At 31.0% G+C, this 22640-nt stretch overlaps 1 pseudogene; it reads right to left on the bottom strand.

Annotated features, from left to right (window-relative positions):
• Nucleotides 1-17042, bottom strand: part of LOC127541382 (eukaryotic translation initiation factor 2-alpha kinase 1-like) — a 36535-nt pseudogene extending 19493 nt beyond the window's left edge.
• Nucleotides 17043-22640: the final 5598 nt, after the last annotated feature.

The raw sequence follows: 22640 nt of genomic DNA, 5'->3' as shown, positions 1-22640 counted from the left end.
TGCATTGCCTGTATTAAGTATAGTTAATGCCATATAATTAATCATATTTGATTACAGCAAAATACATAATATAGTTTGTTTTTTAATCATTAAAAATAAGTGTACTTAACAATAGCATGTGAGAATCACTTAACAAGATAATAAAGCTGATTTTTTTAGAGAAAGCAGCACTCATCTCCTTATTTAATATATGGAGTGGCTAGTTTGATCAACATGGCTATGTATCAAGCTTAAGGAATAGCCAACTTTCCCAGTAGAGCAAATCTATGATTATCCATGAATTCAAGTCTGGTGCAAATCACAATTATTTCTTAATATAAACCTACACACATTTTCAAAACTGATTCTTTAGGCCTCTAAAAATCAATACCCTTGCTGTAGGATTCTGGTAATTTTTTGCTCAGGTTATTCATTTGAGCTTATCTCCTTTTCTGAGTATACATTTTTTAAAATTTATTTCACATTACCATTCTTTATGCTGTTTCTAAGTTTCACTCAAACTAGTCTACTTGTTCTTTAAACAATCTGACATCTGAGTCTTTGCATGTTCCCTGTGGTTAGAATGCACTATTATTTAACTCCAAATTCCTCAAATCCTTATCCTTCTTCAAGGTTTAGTTCAAATACTATTTAATATGGGGCACCCTTCTTGACTGCCCCAGCTATTAGCACAATCTCCCTCCTCAAAGTATGTTACATATTCTCATTTGTTTACATGTTATATCCTTTAGAACTTAAGCTTCTTAAGTACAGGGACAGTAGAATTTTACTTAATGTTCTTTTTGTCTTTTGTCTTTGCTTTGTCAGTGCTTGGTACAGGACCTTGCACATAAGTTGTATTATTTAAAATAGTTGAATTTATATTTGTTTAATTGAATTAAACAGATGAATATACATATATGTATATATAAAATATGTATAACTGTGTGTGTTTGTATATGTGCATATATGAATATTTGTGGTTACTACAATACTGGGAAATAAATAATCATTGGCTAATAGGCTATATATGTCTAGTGTATCTTTCCATTTCTTTTTGGATAAGCTGAAATTTTCATTGTTTGGACTTTGCAAAGAGTCAAAGGTCTTCAAAGAGTCAAAGTCATTAACATCACTGGAAGAATAATGGTGTCAAAACTTAAGTTGTTTTGTTTTTCTTTTTTTTAATATTAGAAAACATCTTGTGATTATAGAATGTAAAATATAATTACTCCAAGAGAGCCTTCCTAATTTCTTCTTTCTATTTATTTCTATGGTCAACAAAGTTTCCATGTGTAGGAACTTTCTAAGTTATATGATGGACTACCATTGTGACATAAATCTAATTGCGTGTCAAAATTTGAACAATAGTTCTTTGTTAATTAATGTATTCTTTGATAATTGTTAGGCTGATCACTTTTGTATAACTAGATCTTACTGAGGCGTCCCAATAATCTTCTGCTGTTAATATAATGTCATCTACAGATTTGAGCATCTGGAAGACCTCATTATATGTAAGGAATCCCTTGTTCATTTGAATCCTGTAAAAAACAGCATCTCTGGGAGTGGCAAACACTTTTGGGAAGAAATTGATTCTATGTTTTATTCATTGCTATGAATAATAACAAGTTGATTAAACAAAATTTTCAGTGATTTTAATACTCTGGGAATTTAATATATTATCAACAAATAGATGGGAAATTAGTTTAAACTCTTTTTTCTACTGTTGAAATAATATTGCTTAATATAGTATTTGTTATCTTCAAGGAAAAATGATTTAAAAAGAAAGACCCATTCAGCATAACCTCATATAAGTCATTGGAGGATTTTCTGAAATCAGATTGGTCATCATTTCTTATAGAAAAGTAATATTCCATTATATCATATGCCATAACTTACTCAGCTATTCTCCAACTTATAGGCATCCACTTGATTTTTCATTCCTTACCATCTCAAAAAGGTACTACAAATATTTTTGCACATGTAAGTCCTTTCTTCTCTTTTAAAATATCTTTGGAATATAGATACAGTAGTGACACTGCTGAATGAAAAAGTAAGCATAGTCCCTTGATGTATTTTCAGCAGGATAGTAACATGGTCAGAATTTTTCTGGGAATGTAGATTTGGCAATTATGTGGAAGGTTGGGAAAAACACAGAAACAGAGACAAAAACACAGAGAAATAAGAGAGACTTAGACAGAAAGATGGAGAGAAAAAGAGATAGAAAGATAAACAGAGAGATGGAGACAGAGAGACAAAATGAAGAGAGAGACCAAGGGAGCTCATTCAGGAGCCTATTCCAATAGTAAAATTGAGAAGTAATGAAATTTGACTTAAATGAATGAAAATAGTATCATGTGATTATATAGGTTTGAAACAGTGATACTGAGAAATATGAAAGTGTCATTTTTGGGAAGTGTAAGTAATTGCCTTGCTGCAATGAGGGCCAGTTGAATTTTTTTTTTTTTATGTTACATATCCCTTACTGCTCTTTATTTCCTATTCATGTCTTTAATTTCATCTGTATGAGGAAATCTAAGTGTGAAAAAGTTTCTCCATTGAGATAGATTGGTAGCTCATTTCTAATGTATCATTTTAGTTAACTAGAGCACTGAGCTTTGATGTGACTTGCCTACAATGACATAGTTTTTGTCAGAGGCAGATCCTGAGTATAGCTTTTTCTGATTCTAAAGTTTTCCTTCTTTTCACTCTTTCTTATATTTTATCACATAATTAAAACAAAACAAAGCAAAACATTTAATATTTCTATGGCTCTTAAAAGCTTGTAAAATCTTTATATAAATTATTTTATCTGAATTTAACAACATAGGAAAGAAGTTATTAGTTATTATTCTAATTTTCCAGTTGAAGAAAGGATTAAGTTATTTGCCCTTGGTCACAGAGTTGGGAAGTTTCAGAGATAATCTTGGAAACATAATCTTTCCTAGTGTAATTGAAGCATTTTATCAAGTTAGTTACCTTTGAGTAATTCATATATTATTTTTCTGAAAAATCTACAGATAAGAAAAAGACATAGCTCCCCCACATTACTTCTACTAAATTCCTCTTGCCTCATTAGCAGTTGAGTACAACAGTATCTAAATTACTTGGAGAAAGCAATCATTTTTATATGCTTTCATTTTGTGGCATTAGTGAATGTACTCTGCTTCTATTAACTGCCTCTAAACTAACCTAGGTAGTCTGACCTTGGCATGATGAAAAGGAGTTGAACTGGTCTTCTGGCTTTTACCTAATTCTCTGTCAAGTAAATTACAGATTTCTTGTTATTAAATATTTTACTGTTTTTATTGTTGTTGAATTCTCCATAAGTTCTATAAGGTGGTTTTTATCTTTTTTTTTAATAGATTTTATTCCATGGAATTTTGTAAAAGAGATTTTTAAAAGAACATTCTTATATAATTAGTAGAGATATTTCAATAGATAATTTGATGGGTAAAACAGATAAAAGTCATCCAATTTCACAAAGAAAACAACAAAAAACTTTGACTAAAAGACAACCAAAAAAAAAAAAACAAAAACAAGAGCTTAAAAATTACTGCTGCAAAAAATGCCTATTTAAACCTCAGATAACATTGATGAACTTTAGAGGGATCTGTCATATGGTAGGATTATTACCTATTTCCCTATAAGGCAGTTGTAGATTTTAAAAGACCAGGGGAAAGATTATTTTTAAAAAGTCACTTTAAAATGTTGTTATAATATAAACCTAGTAGTTTTCTTATAACCAAGATAATTTCCTTTTAAGGGCCATATTCTATAGAATCTATACATGGAAAATATTGTTATAAGATTGGGCCTAATGGTTTTAAGACCATCAAGAATTTCTTCTTAAGGGAGGCTAGAAATGTATTGAACACACTCATGGAAAAATAATGGCAACATTCTACTGGATAAATGATATGTATAAGAATAATCTAATGAAAGTAAACATAAATAAAATTGAAAGTAATTTGGGAGTGAACACCTGAAAATTAGAGGAGGTATTTGGACATAGCTTTGAAAAGAATTAGAGGTGAATCCAGGGGTGAAACCAAGATGGTGGAGTGAAGTCAAGAAGATGCTTGAGCTCTCCCAGTTTCTCATGAAAACCACATGAAACAAACCTACTGAAGAGAGTGTGATGGAATGAAACTACTCTCTAGTTCAAGATAGATTGGAAAAATTGCAAGAAAGGTCAGTCTCAATGAAGTAAAAAGTATGTTCATTCCACTTCATACAGACTTTGGGAAAACTGGTGAGAGGATCTTGATCACAATAAATCATCAAATGAGACTATTGTTTCTGGCTCAATAGAGGAGCAGATCAGTTAAGTAGCCTCCAGTCACAATTCAATGGGCAAATTCTAGGAAAATAGACTTTCCTGAAAAGAGTTCCCTACAAACACAAATTATCCTTGTGCTCAAATTCAAGGTTCAGAGTTGCAAAGGAAACTTGGAAGAGGGCTCCTTTAACATTTTATATGTACATAGATGAACAATAAAAAAAAAAAAAGAGGAAATGTCAAAAGAAAAGGAAAGAGAATTAGCAAGAAACAGAAATAAACCTTAACCATAGAAAACTACTCTGGTGAATGGGAAAACCAAAACATTTACTCAAACAAGGACATAATGTCCACAGCAGAAATCTCAGACAGTGATATGAATTGGTCTCATGTCCAAAGAGACTTCTTGGAAGTGCTCATGAAAGAATTTAAAAATCAAATAAGAAAAGTAGAAGAAAAAATGAGGAAAGAAATGAAAGGTATGCAAGGGAGAGTCAACAGCTTGAAAAAGGAAAGGAAAAATTGCCCAAAGAAAACTTTAAATAATACAATTAGCCAAATGCAAAAAAAGCCACTAAGGAAACACCTTCAAAATTAGAATTAACCAAATGGAAAAAAGAGATACAAAAGCTAGCTGAAGAAAACAAAACATTAAAAACTAGGATGGGCCAAATGGAAGCTATGCTCTATTGGCAAATGGAAGCTAATGGCAAGAATCAGTCAAACAAACTGAAAGGCATGAAAAAATGGAAGAAAATGTGAAATGTCCAACAGCCAATCTGGAAAATAGATCCAGAAGAGACAATTTTAAAATTATTTGCCCACGGGAAAGACATGCTTACAAAAGAGCTACAAAAGATAGTATTCTTCAAGAGATCAAGAAAAATTGCTCCAATATTCTAGAAACAAAGGGAGAAATACTCATGAAAAGAATCCATCAATCACCTTTGGAAAGACATCCCATAAGGAAAACCCCAAGGGACATTGTTTCAAACCTCTAGAACTAAAATTTCAAGGAAAAAATACTATAAGGTTCAAATATCAAGGAGCAACAGTCAGGATTACCCAGAATATGACAGCTTCTACAATAAAATATCAGTGGTGCTGAAATAACATATTCTGGAAGACAAAGGACCTAAGATTACAACTAAGATTTTACCCAGTGAAAGTCAGAATCATCTTTCAGGGCAGGTGATGCAACTTCAATAAGTAAGAGATTTTTAATCATTTCTATTAAAAAAAAAAGAACTAAACAAAATTTAATCTACAGAACTCGATAGGCATAGAAAGATAAACATGGACATGACTATATATATATATATATATATATATATATATAGTTTAAAGATTAAACTGTTTACATCCTTAGCTGAGAAAATGATATCTATAAGTTGAGAATTGTATCTGTTATTGGGGCAGACAAAGAAGAGCATCTCATGGACTGAAGGTTTGGTTTTAAATGGATTTTGATGTGATGATATCAATGAAAAGGACTTTAAGGAGTGGGAAAAGGTCTGTGCTGGAAGTAAAGGAATTGGAAGGTATAATGGGACAAAATGAATGACATGAATAGTACAGAAGACCTATTACACTCCAGGGAAGAAGAGGAGGGGATGAGCATTGTCTGCAGCTTGAACTCATTAGTTTTGGCTCTCAAAGGGAATAACTTAGTCATCCAGCTGGGTATAGAACTTTGGAGGAAAAAGAAAGGGGAAAATAGAGAGGCTGGATAGAAGAGATGGCATAAACTGAGAAAAAAAGGTAAAAGTTGGGAGAGGTGATAGAAGATAAGGTAGTGGGCAGGGTGAGTAAAATTAAACAAACAAACAAACAAAAAAAAACCTAAGGACAAGTTGGAAAGAAAATAAAAGTACATACAGGGAATAAAATATGATGGAGGGAAATACAGAGCTAATAATCATAACTGTGAATGAGAATGGGATGAACTCTCCCATAAAACAAAAGCAAATAGAGGAGTATATTTAAAAATCTTATAATTTGTTGTTTACAAGAAACATATTTTACATAGAGACACATGCAGAGTAGATAAAAGGTTGAAACAAAATTTAATATGATTCAGCTGAATTAAAAAAAAAAGCTGGGATAGCAATTCTGATCTCAGATAAAGCAAAAGTGAAAATAGATCAAATCAAAAGAGATAAGGAAGGAAAGTACATCTTGATAAAGGGTACTATAAACAATGAAATAGTAAATATATTAAATGCATATACAATAAATAGTAAAAACAAATTCCTAAAACATATGTTAAACCAATTACAGGAAGGAATCGAAAGCAAAATTATATTAGTGGGAGACCTCAGTCTTCCCCTCTGAGAATAAGAGAAATCTAACCACAAAATAAACAAGAAAGAAAGTAGAGATATTGGTAGGATACTAGAAAACCTAGATATGATAGATCTCTGGAGAAAATTCAATAGAGAAAGAAAGAAATATCTTTTTATCTATAGTACATTGCACCTACACAAAAATTGACCATTTTTAGAACATTAAAGTGTGTGACCCTGGGGAAGTTACTTAATCCTGTCTACCTCAGTTTCCTCATCTCTGAAAAATGAGCCCAAGAAGGAAAAGGTGAACCATCCCATTATCTGTCAAGTAAACCCCAAATAGTATCACAGAGATTCATACATGACTGAAATAACTGAAGAATAATAAAAATATATAAATAGATATGCATATGGATATAGATGATCATATAGATATATAAAGCAAATAACCCTCACAATCAAATGTAGAAAGGCTGAAATAGTAAATCCTTCCTTTTCAGACCACAATGCAATAAAATTATATTTAATAATTAGCAAGAGAAAATAGGCTAAAAACCAATTGGAAAATAGAGATTCTAAGATACAATATGTTCAAGAGGCAGAAATTAAGAACAAGGCCATTCAAGATATGAGGATCATTTTACTTTTAGCAAGGAGATTAGTATATGGAATGTACTACACAAAGAAGAAATAGCAGATTGGTCATTTCAGGAATGAAGATTTATGAGGAAAAGTAATATATGATAGGACCAAGAAAGATCAGTTAGAGATTGGCATTTTTTTCCTTTCGTTTACTTAGACGATTTTGAAAATGTACAGGTCTCCCAATCCTCTCTGAATCATAAAAAACTTTAGATATGTCAAGTATAATAAATCACCAACAATCTAAATAGAAATGTTTTTAATCAGTTTTAAAGGATAGCATGAGTTTGATAAGTGAATGAACATAGATGATAGCATACAAAACTATGATTGCTTAAAGATAGTCATGAATCTTGAACTACAAAGAATAACAAGATGCTAGTTTGTGGCCAATTATGCAACACATTGCAGATTGATGAACTGTGAATCAATGTTCCTTGAGGAAGACTCACTGTGGGGAAGATCTCTCCATCTGTGATTGTTAATGTTATTAGAAAGACTCAAATGTTTGAAAACAATGCAACTAAAGAACTATTCAAATCTGGCCTTAGATTATCACTAGGCAGCAGTTAATCTCTATTTGCTCCAATTTCCTCATCTGTGAAATGGGAATAAAAGCACTTATCTTCCAGACTTGTTATAAAGATGGACTGAATAAGATTGGTAAAGTGCTTAGCATAGTACCCGGCACACCATAAGTGCTATATTAAGTTTTAGCTGCTATTACAAAGTGAACAGAAAGTCTCTTGGGGGAAAATCAATCAAGTATCCAGAAATAAAATTGCCAAGGATACAACCTTTGGAATATTGAAAGGTAACAAGAAACATAAATCCCATCAATAACAATAGCACTGACCACTGGAGATAATAGTTGTATGCCTGGAGAAGCAGAAGAATTTTCAGTAAAATGAGACATGTCCAGCAAACTACATATATTAAAGAAATTCAGTTTCTTTTTGGACTCTTCAAAAGACTCTTCGATATTTAGAGTCCAGCAGAGTTCTATGATTAAAGAAATTCCATGAGGTCCATAGGAAGAAAAAATAATTTTCAATAATCAGATATTGTTTGTACCTCTTTTACTACACAGGTTTTCTTCATATATATCTCATTACCATTTTATTATAAATTTGAGTCCACTTTCTTTAGGGAATGTGTATGTGCAATGGGAGAGCATAATCTCCCCAGTTTTGAGGGGATAGTTTTGTTAATAACTATCTTTACTATACTTGATCATTATTCTAGTCAAAAAACTTTAATGTGATAATTAAAGGAAAGCACATGATGGAGGACTGCAATTGGAATTGTTAGAAATTTAAATCCCTAAGGATTTTCTCTAGAAGACCAACAGGAGCAATAATCACCTGGTTTCCAGGGACCTCACTTTTTGATTTTAAGTGGGAGTATTCTCAGAAGAATTAACACAAAATAAAGTTCACAACAAGGTAAATCAAATATTTATATTACTTTTGTGCTAGTGAAATAAAATTTTCAGGAGTTTTCAGATAATTAAAATTATTAATATAATTACAACAAATAACAGTAACACATTATTAATATAATCACACAGTTAACAAACATTTCATAAGCCCCTACTATGTTACTAAAACAGTACTTAGAACAGAGTATACAAAGAGGTGATTAATAGACTAATTAAAATATGTTTAAAGCATAACTATTTGCCCCTTTGTGTTTGTTTTCATTTTATAATTATTATTCATTGATGTGTATGTCGGTTCAGGGAGAAAATACAAATTAAATCTGATGAAGTCATTACAATTAGTTCCCAGGAATTTATTAATAGTATTAAGAATTATTCTTGTGAAATATTTCTTAGAAGAATTTTACCAGCATATTTAATTGCAAAAATGCTATGCGTTACATTTTGATTTGTGCTACCAAATATTGAGGTTGATAAGGATGACACATTAATTTTGGCTACATATTTCAAATATGATTGTTTTAATGTTAACTGAAATTAATCAAAAGAGTAGACTGACATTTGTGTAATGGAGACAATTTACACAATAAAAAGAAAGCACTGTATCTGGCTTAATGTTATACAAAAACTAAAGGAAGTAACAACAACAACAACAACAACAAAAATAGAATGAAATGATTATATATTCACAGAGCCTTAGAAGTCAAACCTCAGAGAATCTTAAACGTCCCACTCATATGTCTGATTAGTTTTATGCATGTATATTTATATATAAATGTGTGTTGTGTGTGCATAAACCCACATCTGTATTTCTGTATATATGGAGATATATCAATATGAACATCTATGTACCTATGCTTATCTATTTATCTATTTTTATTGTTGTTCTTTAGTCATTTCAGTCATGCATGAATTTCTGTTACACTATTTGGGGTTCTCTTGACAAAGATAATGGAATGGTTGGCCATTTCCTTCTCCAACTCATTTTTCATCTAGTAAGTAAGCAAGGTGAGTTTTGAACAGAAAAAAAGAGTCTGACTCCAGACATGATATTCTTCTATTCACTGTGCCACCCAGCTACTTCATCTGTTAATATATTTTTTTTTGTGTGTATATATATATATATATATATATATATATATATATATATATATATATATATATACTTGTTAGGGATTGGGTGTGTATGCACATATATTTATTAAGCACCTACAATGTTGCTGGAACTGTGTTTGGCACAGAGTATAAGAAGAGATGATTAATAGACTAATTAAAAAGCATATCTATTCCCCCCTTTTTTATTTTATAAGTTTAATCTTTTATCTATATGTAACTTTAGAGAGAAAAAACTTATTTAAATTATATTTTATGTATTTATATATGTGCACACATATTACACACATATATACACATAACATGCATGTACATGATATACATATATATGCATTCATGTGTGTAATGTACATGTATATACATTGCATCGATAAAAAGATATACATATATCTTTTCATTTACATAATATTCAAATATTTTAAAATATAAAAATACATATATATTTTTGTTTACATAATATGTGTATATTTTAAAACATATACTGGAAATAGTAAAACTTACTTATACCATATCATTCAGAATTTTCAATAATAGTTCTCACTGCTCAATATTCTTATTTTGAGCTTACTCTTCTTTTTCTTCTTTTCTTTTCCCCATACTACCTATCACCATTACTGATGACTTTTGGTTTATAGAATCTTTGGCATGTATAGATCTAGATTAGCTCTTTTTCTATTTAAAAAAGTTCTTGACCTAGTAAGATTTATTTTCAATAAATCTTTGTTTTAATATTTTCCATTCTATGATAATTGTGTTAGTTATTCATCTTAACAAGCTTTCATCAGTTTAGCCCTACACAATCACAATTACAGCCTAGTTCCTGCTTTGTTTTCTTGTGTAATGTCAATGGAGACTAAAGACAGATTAAATTGCACAAAATGTCCAAACTAACTCATCATCTCCATAGTATTTTCTTGCTCCTGGCCTTTTCCTATGACTTTGTCGCATAATAAGAACTCATTCCTTTACTTGCCTCTGTAACCATAGTCCCATTGCAGTAGCCTAAAATAATTTCACTCTTCTTTCTATACATTGTAATTATCACATTTGAACTGGATATATGGTTTTGTTTTAAGTATAGGTGTTATAATCTATCAAAATTAAAAGTCTTTTTAAAAAATCTATAATTCACCCACTACTCTAATTAATTTATCTGCTCTGTAGCCACTTATTAAACATCTACTGAGTGAAAAGAACTAAACATGAAGATACTTGGACATTTCCCTGACAATCAATCCAAAGTTACTAGATTATATGCTCTCTCTATATATTGGTTACTATAATCATTTGATATCACAAGGGTTTATAACAATAGTTTATGTTTGGTCTAGGGTATAACCTCAAAATCATAGAATCTGTATGACAAAAAATAATGAAAAAATGGATTTTAATAGCATCATTTAGAATTAAGTTCTTTGAGCAAGCTTTCATTGCATTAAGGTTCTTATGTATTAGAACTAGAATTGTGTTATATATGTATTAGAATTAGAATTATGTAATAGATTAGAAAATCTATTTATTTTAGTGACCGTTATGATATACCTAGCTCTTGTAGATGTTTTTAACTTAGAGAAAGGAAATGAAATCACAAATCTTTTAGATTCCTTGACACTAACTGACTTTATTTATTAAAATACATTTATTTCACTTTATGAAATGAATCTTCTAAGTCTGGGCTGGCAAGTTCCCCGAATGACACTTGGAAAAATATTTATTTTAATGCAAAAAGATGTATCCAACTATTTTCCAGGAAATTACCAGGGAACTGCCCAGATGTAATAGAAACAGAGGGTAAAATAGACATTGGAAGAATTCATCAAACACCTATTGAAAGGGTCCCTAAAATAAAAACTCCAAGAAATATAGTAGCTAAGTTCAAGAATTATCAGATGAAGGAAAAAATATTACAACCAGCTAGAAAAATCAATCCAAATATAGAGGAGTCACAATAAAGATTACTCAGGACCTAGCAGCATCCACATTAAAGGATCAAATGGCCTGGAATCTGATATTCCAAAAAGTTAAGGAACTTGGTATGCAGCCAAAAATAATTTACCCAGCCAAAATGAGCATTTTTTTTTCCAGGGAAGAAGATGGGCATTAAACGAAGGTGAATTTCATCTATTTCTTATGAAAAAAATGGAACTAAACAAAAAGTTTGATCTCCAAATATAGGACTCAAGAGAAACCTAAAAGGTAAAAAGAAATCTTGGGAACTATATTTCTGTTATAAAGACATATAAAGAACACATGTATAATTTGTTCTAGAAACTAGAGGTGGAAAGGAAATTATACCAGAAAAAGGTAAAGTGGGGGTACTACATCTCACAAAGAGGCAAAGGAAACCTATTATATCTGAGAGAAAAAATGGAGGGGGATGAAAATAGTGTGTATCTTATTCTCATCAGAATTGGTGAAACTTTTCCCACCTCATTGAAAAGTGGAAAGGGAAAAGTGAAAAGGGAAGGAGTAAGCAAAAATAACTGGAAACTAAATAATCTCATAATAAAGAATGATTGGATGAAACAGCAAATCATAGACATAATTAGTAACTTCACCCAAGAAAATGACAATAATGAGACATCATACCAAAATGTGTGGGATGCAGCTAAAACAGTAATAAGGGGAAATTGTATATCTCAGAGGCCTACTTGCATAAAATAGAGAAAGGAAAGGCAATGGATTAGGCTTGCAATTAAAAATGCTAGGAAAGGAACAAATTAAAAACTCCCCAACACTAAATTTGAAATTCCAAAAATAAAGGGAGAGATTAATAAAATTGAAAGTAAAAAAATATTGAATTAAAATTAATAAAACTAAGAGTTGGTTCTATGAAAAAAAACAATAAAATAGATAAACCCTTAGTAAATCTGATTTAAAAAAGGAAAGAGGAAAATCAAATTGTTAGTCTTAAAAATGAAAAGGGAGAATTCGCCACTAATGAAGATGAAATTAGAGCAATAAATAGGAGTTACTTTGCCCAACTTTCTGCCAGCAAATTCAATAATTTAAATGAAATGCAAGAATACTTTCAAGAATATAGCTTGCCCTGAGGAAGGAGTAAATTGGTTAAACAGTCCCATCTTAGAAAAAGAAATAGAACAAACTATTAATCAACTCCCTAAGAAAAAATCCTCAGGACCAGATGGATTTACATGTGAATTCTACCAAACATTTAAAGAACAGTTAACTCCAATGCTATACAAACTATTTAAGAAATAGGGACTGAAGGAGTCCTACCAAATTCCTTTTATGGAACTGATACCTAAATCAGGCAGGTTGAAAACAGAGAAAAAAAAATTATAGACCAATCTCTCTAATGAATATTGATGCTGAAATCTTAAATAAAATATTAGCAAAAAAGCTACAGAAAATCATCCTCAGGATAATATACCATGATCAAGTAGAATTTATACCAGGAATGCAGGGCTGGTTCAATATTAGGAAAACTATCAGTATAATAGGCCATATTAATAACCATATTAACAAAAACCATATGACCATCTCAATAGAGGCAGAAAAAGCATTTGATATAATCCAACATCCATTCCTAATAAAAACACTTGAGAGTATAGTAATCAATGGACATTTTCTTAAAATAGTCAGGAGCATCTATTTAAAATTCTCAGTAAGCATCATATGTAATGGGGATAAACTGGAACCATTCCCAGTAAGATCAGGAATGAAACAAAGTTGCTCACTATCACCATTATTATTCAATATTGTATTAGAAATGCTAGCCTCATCAATGAATTGAGAAAGAGATTAAAGGAATTAGATTAGGTAATGAGGAAACCAAAATATCACTCTTTGCAGATGATATGATGGTATACCTAGAGAACACTAGAGACTTTACTAAAAAGTCAAAATGGATGCATATTTTAAACATAAAGGATGACATCATAATCAAGGTAGAAGAGTAAGAAATTGTCCACTTGTTACATCTAAGGGGAAGGAAGAATTTGTGACCAAATAAGTAATAGAGAGCATTATGAAATGCCAAACATATTTTAATTATATTGAAACAATCATTTCAGCAAATATCTCTGAGCCTGAGTCAAATTCATAAGAATATAAGGTGTTTCCAAATTAATAAATTGTTTAAGAATATAAAAATGCACTTTTAAGATGAAGAATTTATCCTGCATGCAGCTTATTTGTAGGTACTTGTTTGTATGTTGCATTCCATTTAAACATGAGAACATATATTGTCCTTTACTTTTCTTTCCATTTCTACTACTTAACAATGCCTGGTGTATAATAGTGTTTAATGCTTTTCTTTTAATTTTTTGATTGACTAATGGGTTCCTCTTTACACAACAGATTTATAATGTATCACAGATCCAGTGATTTATCATGCTTTCCATCTTAGTCATGATAAGGCATAAGAATGTAACACTAATGAAAGGTCTAAAAAGAAGGAGAATACAGAATGTTGTTGCTAGAGGTAACTTCCTGTGTGAAACTGCATATTTAGCACCTTCTCTGCAATTTATAATCTTATACATTTTCTTCTTAATTTAAAAAAAAAATTAGTAATGGCTTTTTATTTCCAAAATATATGTTAAGATAATTTTCAGCATTCACCTTTGCAATTCATAAGGTGAATAGCTTGTTTACAAATGTTTCTCCCTTCTTTACTTCCACCCACACTGGACAGCAAGTAAGCCAATATATGTTAAACATCTGCCTTTCTTTTTTTATTTTTCCCAATAAACTTATTTTTTTATACACATTGTTTTATTTTTTTTATTTTGTTTGCTTTTAGAAAACTATTTAAATTATAATTTTATTATACTTTGTCTATGCTATTTTTTAATATAGCTTTTTATTTACAAGTTATATGCATGGGTAATTTTACAGCTTTGACCATTGCCAAACCTTTTGTTCCAATTTTCCCCCTCCTTCCTTCCACCCCCTCCCCCAAGATGGCAGGTTGACCAATGCATGCTAAATATGTTAAAGTATAAATTAAATACAATACAAGTATACATGTCCAAATACTTATTTTGCTGTACAAAAAGAAGTGTACTTTGAAATAGTGTGCAATTAGCCTATGAAGGAAATAAAAAATGCAGGAGCACCAAAAATATAGAGATTGGGAATTCTATGTAATGTTCCATAGTCGTCTCCCAGAGTTCTTTCGCTGGGTGTAGTGGTTCAATTCATTACTGCTCTATTGGAATTGATTTGGTTCATCTCATTGCTGAAGATGGTCACATGTCCATCCATCTGTCTTTCTTTTAAATATGTATCAGCATTTATAAAGCTGAACAAGAAAAATCAGATCGAAAAGGGGAAAAAAGCAAAAGAAAAGAAAAAGCAAGCCAAAAACAATGACAAAAAGGTGAAAATACTATTCTGTGATCCATAATCATTCCCCAAAGCCTTCTTTCTGGATTCAGATGACTGTCTTCATCACAAGTCTTTAGAATTGGTCTGAATCACTTCATTGATGGAAAGAGCCAAGTTAATTATAGCCGATCATCACATAATCTTATTTCTGTGTACGATGTTCTCTTGGTTCTATTCAATTCAACTGCTTTCTTCTGTAGGACATAATTCACATTTTTAGGATATTGAAAAAGTTCTGTTTTCAGTAGCTGTCCAGCAGATGGTTGCTATGAAGAATTACTCCTCATTAACTGCTTTTATGTACTTGGCTTGTATTGGACATCTCTGGCTAAGTGATTTAAAGATCTGAACATTTCTTAAGCCTGTTAGAATTTTTGCTCTTTCCATTTATGTTCCAAATGGCTGAAAGAATTCTAGAAGAATCACATCCAAAATATACATGCCTGACTTGAATTCATATTTGGATCCTTGCGGCAGTTCTGGTGAAGCATACAGATTAGTACCTATTCCTAAATTATGTATCAATCTTTTCCCATTTTTATTAGTCTATTCTGTGTCTTTCTGAATGATATTTCTATAATCTAGACTAAAATCTTGTATTTTTCCATGATGATCAGTGCCTTGAATAAAGATATTTCTCGACTTGATATCTCTGTGTACCACTCCCATGCTATTTATGTAATATATCTCTTTCAATAGCTCTTGAAAATTTTTTTGTTGCAACACTGCTCATAATATAAGAACAAGAAGGTTTATCTATAGATTATCCCTTATTTTTATTTTGATTAGTAAACCAAGCCTAAAAAGAGATTTCATATAGCTGCATCTGAATATTGAGTATGAAATGATACTTTACCTCACTCTGCCCAAGCAAGGTCGTTTTCTTCAGATGATTTTTCAGTGGATATAAAATTCTCTTTTAGGTATGAATTATTCTCTTGCAGCAGATGATGCTTAACAAGTGATTTAGTAGATGTATTAACTAAGCAATTTTCTTGTGATTCATATTCATTGTTATCTCTTGGGATCAAATCAGTATAGCTTACTAATATTTTATTCTGATTGTCAACCCAAGTTTCTGCAAAGGATTTTTTTCTTTTTCTGAGGCTAAGGCAGCAAAAATAATGGATGAGCTGCTACTTTCATCACTCTGAACAGGACATTGATCTCTGTCCTTTATTACATCAGATACCAACTGAAGAGATGGCAACTTGACAACAGAAAGTCACTTACCTTGTGACTGGGCTGAATGAACATATTCTATCCAAGCTATGTGATAACTTACAATGTTAGGATGTTGCAAACCTGCCAGAAGCTTAACTTCCCAAAGTATCTTCATGCAACTCTTGTCAGTGGTCTTCTTAATCAGAATTTTTTAATTGAATTAAAATTTTCTATATAATTAATTCTTGACCTTGCACCCTTTACTATGACAGCAATTTGTGAAACTCATTTAGATAATGAGAAGTTTGTGCTTCAAAGACCAAATCTTTTGCTCTGATTCTATGGAGATGAAGATATTCTTCATGCTGAACCTCAAGAACTCTCTGATTAATTATTTTTATTAATTCAATAATAGCTTTATTATGATGTAGTTCTCAAAAAACAAAATTCTTCACTATAGGAAGACAGTACAATGGTCACATTTTAGTAAAAGTCTGAAAAAGTAATATAAACACCTGCCTTGAATGGTGGAAGACTGGTTCATGCATATGGCTCAAAAGCTCTAACAAAAAAACAAGAAATAATTTGTGACTGCAGAAGGAAAAGTCAGTTGTGGAAGAGGACGTCTCATAGCTTGGATTTCTGCAGGAACATCTGATTTCATTGTATCAATTATTCCACCTTCCTAGAGGAAGTGTATGGCAGGTGGTGCTAGCTACCCAGAGGATTCAGCACTCTTCCCTTCATATTTCTAGGATCCAAAGTCTTCCCCAAGCATTGTCTACAATCTAGGGGTGGTATCCCCATTTAAGAACTTCTCAAGGGCCCCAGATTCTGTTAAGGAATAGGTCAATTCTTCAAGAGCCTCCATAGCTGTGAATCACAACATCTGAAGGAGTTGCAAGGCAGCCTTTGCTAATACAGATATTGCAGGCTGGGAATGAGATAAATTGGAGGCAGAGGGAAGAGGAGAGAGGTCAGACAATGTAAAGACTTCTCAGTCAGAAAGATCGGAGAACAGCAACTGCCACTCAGTTTCCTTGTAGCATCCTCTCACAAGAGGAAATCCATTCTGCAGGTCTGGGTTGGATCTCCAGCAGCCACTGTCAGGTGGCTCCCATGTATTCCAACAGTTCCTGTTTATTCCAACAAGATTCAATCTACATAAGCAGCAGCTCAGCAGGGACTCTCAGTTTCTTGGTTCTATCCATTTCACTTAGCATCAGTTCATGTAAGTCTCTCCAGGCCTTTCTGAAATCATCTGGCTAACTGTTTCTTACAGAACAATAATATTCCATTACTTTCATAAACATAACTTATGTAGTCATTCCCTGACTGATGGGCATCGACTCAGTTTCCAGTTTCTTACCACAATAAAAAGGGCTGCCACAAACATTTTTTCACATGTGGGCTCTTTTCCCATTTTTATGATCTTTTTGGAATACCAGCCCAGTAGAAATGCTCCTGGATCAAAGGGTATGCACAATTTGATAGCTCTTTGTGTTTAGTTCCAAATTTCTCTCCAAATCAATTCATAACCTCTATGAACAATGTATTAGTATCTCAGTTTTCCCACATCCACTCCTACATATATCATTATCTTTTCCTATCATCTTAGTCAATATGAGAGTTGTGTAATGGTATCTCAGAGTTGTCTTAATTTGCATTATTCTGATCAATAGTGATTTAGAGCATTTTTATACAACTTGAAATTGTTTTAATTTCTTTGTCTGAAAATTGTCTATTTATATCTTCAATTTGATATTGAATTTATCAACTGGAGCATGGCTTAAATTTTTATAAATTTGAGTCAGTTCTCTATATATTTTAGAAATGTGCCCTTTATCAGAACCTTTGGATGTAAAGATTTTGTCCCAGTTTTCTCTTTTCCTTCTAATCTTGGCTGCATTAGTTTTATTTATACAAAATCTTTTTAATTTAACATAATCAACATTTACCATATTGCTTTTCATAATGCACTCTGATCATAGACTTCTTCTTTTTCCACTGATCTAAGATATAAACTATCATTTGTTCTTCAAATTTGCTTATAGTATCATTCTTTTATCTATAAATCATGAACAAATATCTATCTTATCTTGGTATATGGTAGGTGTTGTTCAATGTCTAATCTCTGCTATACCATTGTTTTTTCAATTTTTCCTTTTTTTGGCAAATAGTGAATTCTTTTCACAGAAGTTTGGGTTTTTGTGTTTATGAAATACCAGATTACCACACTCGTCAGCTCTTGTGTCTTGTAAACCTAATCTATTCCATTGATCAACTACTCTGTTTCTTAGTTAAAACCAACTGGTCTTAATGACAGCTGATTTATAATATAGTTTTAAGTGTAGTACAACTAGGCCACCTTTATTAGCATTTTTTTTTTCATTAATTCCCTTGAAATTCTTGACCTTTTCTTCTTCCACATGAATTTTGCTATTTTTTTTAGTTCTATAATTTCTTGGCAGTTTAATTGGCACGACACTGAATAAGTAGATTAATTCATTTAGAATCATCATTTTTATTGATTTATTGATTATATTGGCCTATCCATAAACACTAGGTATACCTACAATTGTTCAGATCTGACATTATTTGTGTGGAAAGTGTTTTGTAATTGTTTTTATATAGATCCTCACTTTGTCTTGGCAGGTACACTCTCAAAGATTTTATATTAACTACAATTCATTTAAATGGGATTTCTCTTTGTATCTTTTGCTGCTGGACTTTGTGGGTACCATATAGAAAGATGTTATGGACCAAAACTCTGTACTTGAAACAAGGATTCTTACAAGGTGCTAACTCAGTGGGATTGATAAGACAATGGTTGTCTAGTTTAGCATGGTGATTAATAGTTCTCTAGTTCAGTATATGTATTTAGTATCTAATATTGTTCTACAAGATTGACACCTATTCTACAAGATTGACACCTATGACAATGTAATTATAATGGAGGATATAAGCTGGGACAAACATAGCCAGACAGATTTATTCCATTTCATACCACTGTTCTCCTTCCTTTCTCCACTGAGACCAAGGCAGTCTGAACCCCTCAAGAAAGCTAGCCCAAGCCCCAGGCAAGGAAACTAGATTGTGAAGGAGATAATAAAGGATTTGGATTTTAACACCTGGCCATTTTGTGGTGATTACTCTACTAAAATGAACTCTGGGTGCAGAGACCTCCAGAAAACCAATCAGAACATTACAGAAATGCTAATGATTTAGATGGATTTATTTTGTATCTTGCAAGTTTGCTAAAGTTATTGTTTCTAGTAGTTATTTAGTTGATTCTCTAGGACTCTTTAATTATACCATCAAATCATCTGCAAAGAATGATTATTTGGTTTCCTCATTATATACTATGATTACTTTAATTTCTTTTTCTTTTCTTATTGATAAAGCTAACATTCCTAATATAATATTCAATAGTAATAGTGACATTGGGTAGCCGTATTTCACCCCTGATTTTATTGGGAATGGTTCTAGTTTATCCACATTACATATGATGCTTGCTGATGGTTTTAGATAGCTGGTACTAATGATTTTAAGGAAAATTCCATTTATTCCTATACACTCTAGAATTTTTAATATAAATGCATGTTTTATTTTGTCAAATGGTTTTTCTGCCTCTATTGAGATAATCATATGATGTTTATTAGTTTGTTTTTTGATGTAGTCAATTATGCTAATAGTTTTCCTAATATTGAACCAGCCCAGCATTCCTATTTGGTCATGGTGTATAATCCTTGGAATAACTTACTGTGATCTCTTTGTTAATATTTTAAAATTTTTGCATCAATATTCATTAAGAAAATTGGCCTGTAATTTTCTTTCTCTGTACCCTACCTGGTTTAGGTATCAGCACTAAATCTGTTGCATAAAATGTATTTGGTAGGATTCCTTCTTTCCCAGTTTTTCCAACTAGTTATAGGAAAATGTTGGAATTATATTGGTATAATATTGGAATTAATTGTTCATATATATATATATATATATATATATATGTACACACACACATCTGGCTCTGGAGATTTTTTCTTAAGGAGTTGATTAATAGCTTGTGTGGTTTATTTTTCTAAAATGGGACTATTTAAAATATTTATTTCCTCTTCTGTTAATCTGAGCAATCTATTTTTTTTTTTTTTTTGGTAAATAGTGTGGTTTATTTTTCTAAAATGGGACTATTTAAAATATTTATTTCCTCTTCTGTTAATCTGAGCAATCTATTTTTTTTTTTTTTTTTTGGTAAATATTCACCCATTTCGCTAAGATTACCATATTTGCTGGCATACAGTTGGGTAAAATACCTGCTAATTATTACTCTAATTTCTTCTTCATTGGTAGAAAATTCATGGAAAGTTCATATTTTTCACTTTTAAAATTAGCAATTTGATTTTCTTTTTTCTTTTACTAATCGAATCACCTAATATTTTTTCTATTTTGTTGATTTTTTTCATAAAACCATCTTTTAATTTTATTAGTTCACTAATTTCCATGTTTTCAATTTTATTAATCTCTCTTTTTATTATTGTAGAAAATTGAGAAGTCAGTTGATTGGCCATAAGTCTCAAAGACAGGGCCTCTCAAAGACCAAGGTCTTTCTAGCTTCAAAGTCTATTTGCTATTCATTATTCTACCATATGTCAAAATTCCTAATGTTTAAATTTAAAATTGTTTCTTTTTTTAAAACAACTTCAGCTAATTAATGGAAAGCAGAATTAAAGAACATAATTCTCTTCAGTTCACAAACAAAAAAAACAAACAAACAAAAACTACAGGGATAAATTAAAATAAAGTAGGAATTCCAGTTTAGAAATTGATTTTATCTGAGATACTTTCAGGGAAATATGTGGACACATCACAACCCATAGTATTCTCTCTGAGGAAGATCTAAGACATTCTTAGTTTGCTTTAGGTTTTCCTATTGGGTTAGTAGGTTTAGGAAAACATTCCTCTTCTACATTGAAATCCCTATTAGGTGCCTTTGATATCACTGAGTTTATTTGTAAAGTACTGCACAAAGTAAAAGATTCTTGTCAGTATATTTAAGTTGATCTCTTATTTATTTACATTGAAAAGTAAATAGAAATCACATCATTTATCCCTGCATCTAGAAATACGTATGTAAATTTACATATCTGAGGAAATATGTGGTCTGGGAGAGGTTATGGAGGGTACTCTCAGCATAACTTGATTTTTTAATAGTATTAAAAATAAAATCATGTAGTCAAATCTCACATTCACATAAACTTTATATTTTCTTATCTTGTCTCAGATTTAATTATGCTCACTTTCTTTTGAAGATGTTTCTTTAAAACTATGAAGTAATCTTGAAGTGTTATATATATATATATATATATATATATATATATATATATATATATATATATATATATATATATAAAATACTATACAGTTCTGTCATCTATTTGTTGACAAAGATGAAGGAGGAAGTTGCCTTCTTACTAACAAATTGTGAGCTTTTTGTTTGTTTGTTTTTTCACAGTGACCTTTTCTTCCTGAAGTTTTGTGTTAAATATTATTCTTTTCTAAATACCGTTAGTTGCCTACTTATATAGATTCCTTATCACTTTGTTATCTAAACAAGCTAAAATCTAATTAAGCTAATTTCCAATTACCCTTTTAATGGGAATATTCTCTTCTCACTCTCAGTTGGAGTATTGATTTAATGGAGATCTGCTATGAGTGACTTTCTATACTTCTTGTGCCAGGAATGGAAATTATCAACAATGATAGTCTTAAATGAATAAAGCAATCTCAAATGTTCTGAATGCCTTATCTAATAAATAAAAGGTAACATTCTATCTTGATTTATAGAAAAAAATAAATATATTCTTTTAATTATATTAAATTCAAAACACATTCAAGTTGAGAATCAAAAACAATTGAATTCCACCCCATTTCCAATATTATCACTAAAATGGACATCCACAACTCATTGAAATTGTCCCTTCCCTCAAGGGCATTTTTGCTTAATTCCTTTTATTTATGAATAATGTTAGAAATATTGTGATAATTATTCAGTAATTGTAAAGGTATTCATGTTAAATAACTTGAACCCAGGAATCTAGAACTATATCCTGAAAAAAACTGACCTTGCTTACAACTTCATATGATTTTTTTTCCTCCAAATTGTTCAAAGTATTTTAATTTGGAATAATTTGCCCAGCTTATGCTTTATAATAAAACATAAAAGTGAGGTCAATACATCTTCAAATAGAGTTCATTAAAATATTTTCAGAAAAAAGGTAAATGTTTATGTATATGTGTGTATATTAAAAAGTTGGCAGTCTTTGTCTCCTTTGTTAACTAGAACCATACTACCCATAGATTTTTCCATTTACCAGTCTCA

The sequence above is a fragment of the Antechinus flavipes genome, chromosome 6 (genome assembly GCF_016432865.1).
Source record: "Antechinus flavipes isolate AdamAnt ecotype Samford, QLD, Australia chromosome 6, AdamAnt_v2, whole genome shotgun sequence".
NCBI lineage: Eukaryota > Metazoa > Chordata > Mammalia > Dasyuromorphia > Dasyuridae > Antechinus > Antechinus flavipes.
Note: the sequence above shows the minus strand (reverse complement) of the source record. Positions and strands in the feature narration are given on the sequence as shown.